Genomic DNA, 5,759 nt, shown 5'->3' with positions numbered 1-5,759 from the left:
AAACATTTAGGGATCATTGAGCATTTGAAGAAAGATTACAAGATGAATAAAAGAAACTGGAAGCAGAGAATGTTATGTGCATTTACTGTCTATCTAATGGCATGAGAATCTTGAGACTGCTGATCTAATGTGGCAGACCGGAACTTATCTTGTCTTGACCAGTCTGATCATGTTTGTGGTCACTGGGAAGTTCCTACATGGGATGACCATGAAGGTAGCCTGCCTGTTACTGAAGTTACTGGGAAAGAACTCCTGATAGGAAGCTCTGGAACAAGAACACTCTTTTCCATCAGCGCTCTGCAGGAATGGAGAATGAGAGCTGCAACACAGCCAATAAGGAATTTTCTGGAGACCATGCTTCACTTCTTTAGAAACTTTTGCATCTGGCAGGCACTGTCTGCCACCTCCTGTGCCCAGGTTTTCTCGTGGGGCTCTGCTGAGCCATGGAAAGAATGGGAACAGCACTCTGCCATCTGCCCCAGGCCAGCCAAATGCACTGACTCTGGATTCGGCTCTGGGAATTCTTCTCCTTCCACACAGCTACTGAACCAGACAGGCCAGCCGTGGGTGGCATCAGCTAACCTGCGTTTTGGCATCAGGCTCTTATAGTTTTGATGTTGATATCTACCCTGGGATAGGTGACATCTTTTAGAGGATTTATGGCCTGGATTTTGAGCCTAGATGCAGGCTGGGGGTGGTCCTGAAGGAAAGGAGAAGGAGCAGGAAGAAAGCCTTTGGGATTGGTTTCCCATTATCATTTCCCACAAGGAGAAATTACAGGAGCTGATGCATTCCTCCTTTTTTTTTTTTTTGTGGTGAAAAAACAGGTGACATGAGGTTGGGGCTCCCTCCATGGATAATTCAGTATGCAAATCACATCACAAGAAAAAAGAGGGCCAGGTCTCCCAGCTCGCTGTTGTTCCACATTCTCTCTCTCTCTTTTTTAAGAGTTTGTTTTTTTTTCAGAACAGTTTTAGGTCACAGCTAAATTGAGAGGGAAGTGAAGAGAGTTCCCACATACCCCCTACCCCAACACATGCACAACCTCCCCCACTATCATCATTCCCCAGCAGAGTGGTAGGTACATTTGTCACAAAATTGATGAAGCTGCACTGACACCACATTATCATCCAGAATCTGTAATTTACAGCAGGGCTCACTGCCTGTAGTACATTCTGTGGGTTTGGACAAACATATGATGACATGTATCTACCATTATAGTATCATAAAGAGTAGTTTCACTGCTCTAAGAATCATCTGTGCTCTGCCATATTCTCTGTAGTAAGATTTTGTAGTGGATGAACAAGTTGAGAGCTCCAAATTATACATGTAATAATGGTTTGGATGGGGTTTATAAGGAAATGGAAAGGAAACTAGAGAAGAAACAGAAATAACATTTATTCAGCACATATTATGTGCCAGGCAGTGTTGGGCACCAACCATGTGTAATTAGAGCTTTGGAGGTGGGGAACAGAAAGCCACTCAGAGAGAATAATGCTTTGCTTAAGAACTTTTGAAGCTCTGGGCCCTGAAAAGATTATTGTGGACCAAATTCCAAGATCCATATGATTTAAAATGTTATTTTTCAAGGTAATAAAAAACAAACCTGAAGATAAAATACCTTATTTCTAGGTCTTTCATTGAATATTATGGAAACGATAATAATTCATGTTAACTTTCTCACAGTTTTTTGGTCCCTTCTTTTTTGGTCTCCAAAATACTTGTTTCAGACAAAGATTTTTTGAACCGTGGGTTATAATTCAAAAGTGGACCACTAGGGACATCAGGGCATCAGCAACAAGGGGAAGCCTGCTGCTAGGAACATGACTGTCAGATCCAGGGGCCACTCCTGGCTCAGCCCCTGGAGGTGGCAGTGTGGTGAGGCAGCAGGGCATCTGAGAGTGTGTGCTCTGCAACTGCATGTGTAAGGAACATGATATTGCTGAGTGTGTGGCGTGCAGAGCCAGTCGGTTGCAAGCCCAGGATAGGCAGAATGAGGATGCAACAGCTTCAGGCAGCTGGCTCTGGGGAGAGGATGTTGGCAATTCCAGTCTTGGGAGGATCAGTGCTAAGAGCACGAGACAATTCTCCAAATACAGCAGTCCTCCCTTATCAGCAGGGGATACCTTCCCAGACTTCATGCCTGAAACTATGAATAGTTTTTTTCTATACATACATACCTATAATAAAGTTTAATTTTTAAATTAAGCACAGCAAGAGACAACAATAACAACTAATAAAATAGAACAATTATAACAATATGCTTTAATAAAAGCCATGTGAATGTCTCTCTGTCTCAAATTATCTTATTGTGCTGGACTCACCTATTTTCTGACCATGGTTGACCGTGGGTAACTGAAAGCAAAGCCATGGGGATAAGAAGGGACTACAGTATCTTGCCATACTGTGGGCCAGAACACTGATAATGATAGGGAGGTTTGCTCTTGAGTAGGTCGCTGGAGGAGGATGCAGACGCTGGCTTCACCGGGGACTGGTGCCAGGATGCTCTCCCTGGGCTGGCCCTAAATAGGTGGAGCCCTGTGGTTTTATGCTGCCCTCTCATTACTGAGGTGTGGGAGGTGGTGGGGAAGGGGAGTGCTTTGGGGCCAGGCCACCCATTTAATTGGAATGTGTGTGGAATTGGTTTGAGTTTTTAAAAAATGCATGAAGGTCTTCATTTTGTTTTTTGGGGGTGAAATTGGAGACACAAGACTCAGCTAGGATTGCTTCCCTTCATGGAACTCTTTGTCCCTGGGATGTTTAGCTCTGGGCCCTGATTAATTCCTCCAAACTGCCTTGCATTTGGTACAAACTTTATTTCTGTGACCCCAATCTTTTTCCAAAGTGTTTCAATATCATTGTTAGAATTTTCTTTTATACCCATAAGTCTTCTGGAAAACGTAGGAGAGGCTTGGCCAGGTAGAATATTGAAAAGATGATGAAGTTTGAAATTTAAAGGCAAAAGATCTCTACTTGAGTTAAAGAAGTTACATATGCGCCCCAGCTTCCTTTTATGTAAAATAGAAAAATAATACACTCTTCCAGGATTGTGAAGATTGATTAAAATATGCCATGAGTTGATTTTAAAATATATCGTACAGTACAAGGGTCAACTCTTGCTTTCAATGTGGGCCACACCAGTGTCAACCTGTAGGTTTTGGACTTAGTGGGTCAGGGTGATAGGGTAGGCAGAAGTATGTAGAAATACATCCTAGAGGGCAGGAAGACAATTATTTATGCAGGACACAAGATTTTGCAGTGAAGTGTATTCCTGCCCTGATCATACGGAAGAAATTCTCTCTAAAGGGAGGAAGTTGTGGGCAGACAGTGGAAGGAAAAGATCTGAAGCTATTTTTAATGAGCTATTTAAATTTGAAGTACACGTTTATGGCAAAACCAACAAGCTCAGAGGAAATGGATTACCAGTTGGCTAAGAATTTGGTAAGTAGAGTAAGACAATTTGGATTTGCTTCCTGGGGCTATCACTTCTGTAAATGCCAGAAAATTACCAATCTCTGTAAATATTAGTTTCCTCATTTGTAAAATTAGTTAGTAACAGAATCTATTTCATTAAGAAATGAGTTAAAGCATATAAACAGTAACATCTGGCTTGAATTAAGCATCCAATACATGTTAACCATTCATATCATTACTATGAATTTTAAAAAGCTCAGCTCTTATTTATTATTAGCACATGTCAAAATTACATTTCATTTATTAATGAGGCAGCCACCAGGAAGACAAAGAAGCTAGTTCTAAGAGCATTTAAGGTATGAGGACATACCTACAAGATTTTATATATGTATCTACAAAATCAAACACATACATGCACATAGTTAGAAAATCATGCTGAAATAAGATCACTTGTTAGATATGTGAATGGTTAACGTCCTACAGAGCAGTACAACCATACTCCTTTTAGAGTTAACTCTATTGAGCTATACAAATTATAATGACTTATCAATTTATGCAAAACTGTTACCTTATAAAGTTGTAAAATGTCTTGCCCTTTATCAGTTGAAATATCACAGGACATTTGACTGAAGAGTTTCAGATTAAAGTCAAACAGATATTTTAGAAAGTGATCTAGCTTGATATTCAAGAATCAATGATCTTATTTACATTTTTCCATATGGGGGTAAAATTTTATTTAACATCATTCAAGGAATTTTTTGAAGATACTGAGCAGAAATGAGATACTAAAGATACTGAGATACAGAGATACTAGAAGATACTGAGTGGAAATGAGATAACTGATGATAGGAGATAAGGAAATACCAAAGGGAAAGAAGGAAAAGGAAGGACTGATTAAGGTGAAGGGCTGGGGTGGGTGGCTGGGGTCAGTATATCTAAGGAACATTTGGTCAGAACCAGGGTAGAGAACAGACTGAGAAAAAGTAATTTACTTCTGGACTGCCAGGAGTGAAGTATGACTACTAGAAAATTGGAAGGAAAGCCACTTACGGTTTTGTAAATCTCCAGAAAGCTTCTTTCCTATATTGATACCGTATTGGGTTGATTAGCAACTCAAGATAATTACATCTGCAACAAAACCTACTCCTTAGTGTTTTCTGCATGGCAGCTTTTACATCCTTGTTTTTCAGGCTGTTCATTAGGGGATTCGGCACGTAGATTACTGTAGTGTAGGACACAGAGGCCACATTCTCTTGGGCCAGGGAACTGGTTATGGTGGGTTTTAAGTATCTGAATGCAGTCTATCCGTGGAACATCCCTATAGCTGCAAGGTGGAAGCTGCAGGTGCTGAAGACTTTGGACCTGCCCTCAGTGGTGTTGATGTGCAGGATGCTGAAGAGAATGAAGGTGTAAGAAACAAGAACCGTTAAGATCATGATTCTCAGGTTGAATCTATCAAAAAAGAAGACTGTCATCTCAACATCACAGGCACTAGATCAGGAGAGTTTCATGAGAGGGAGGATGTCACAGAAGCAGTGACTGGTGAGGAGTTCACAATACGGCAGTTTTAATATGAGCCCAGTCTCTATTGTGGAGACAACGAGTCCCATGGTGTAGACCACAGCCACCATCAGGGAGCAGGTGACATGAGACATGATGACGTTGCAAAGCAAAGAGCAGCAGATGGCAACATAGTAGTCACAGGCCTTCACCGTCAGCATGTAACACCCAGCAATGACAAAAACCAGGAAAAAGTAGAACTATGACATGTACCCTGCATAAGAGATAATGTTCTTCTTTGACACAAAGTTCACCAGCATCTTAGGGTTAGTAATGGAGGAATAGCAGAGATCCAAGAGTGACAAATTGCTGAAGAAGCAGTACATGGGAGTGTGAAGCTGAGAGTTCAGACAAATTAGAGTGATCATGCCCAGGTTCCCCACCATTGTGACCATATGGATATCAGGGAAAATGAGGAAGTGAAAGAGCTGGAGATCTGGCTGCTTCGTTAATCCCCTGAGACTGAACTCTGTCACTATAGAATGACTTTTGACAGTCATTCTCCTCTGGGTGGGATGTTTGTAGGAACGGAAAAGAAGAGCCCTGTGAAAGGTCATACCTGAATTTACTTGTTGAAGCCAAGCAGGAACATCTGCCCTTGCTTGAGCAGTCCTGGACTCATTCCTGTTCCTTCTCTTTTCTTTCTTTTTTCCCTGTTCTTTTTTTTTTTAAGACAGAGTTTTGCTCTGTCACCTGGCTGGAGTGCAGTGGCGTGATCTTGGCTCACTGCAACCTCCACCTTCTGGGTTCAAGTGATTCTTCTGCCTCAGCCTCCCAAGTAGCTG

At 41.6% G+C, this 5,759-nt stretch overlaps 1 pseudogene; it reads right to left on the bottom strand.

Moving 5' to 3' along the window:
• Positions 1 to 4,460: 4,460 nt before the first annotated feature.
• Positions 4,461 to 5,483, bottom strand: LOC101128411 (olfactory receptor 8A1-like; annotated as a pseudogene).
• Positions 5,484 to 5,759: the final 276 nt, after the last annotated feature.

The sequence above is a fragment of the Gorilla gorilla genome, chromosome 9, assembly GCF_029281585.2.
Source record: "Gorilla gorilla gorilla isolate KB3781 chromosome 9, NHGRI_mGorGor1-v2.1_pri, whole genome shotgun sequence".
In the NCBI taxonomy this organism is placed as follows: domain Eukaryota; kingdom Metazoa; phylum Chordata; class Mammalia; order Primates; family Hominidae; genus Gorilla; species Gorilla gorilla.
Note: the sequence above shows the minus strand (reverse complement) of the source record. Positions and strands in the feature narration are given on the sequence as shown.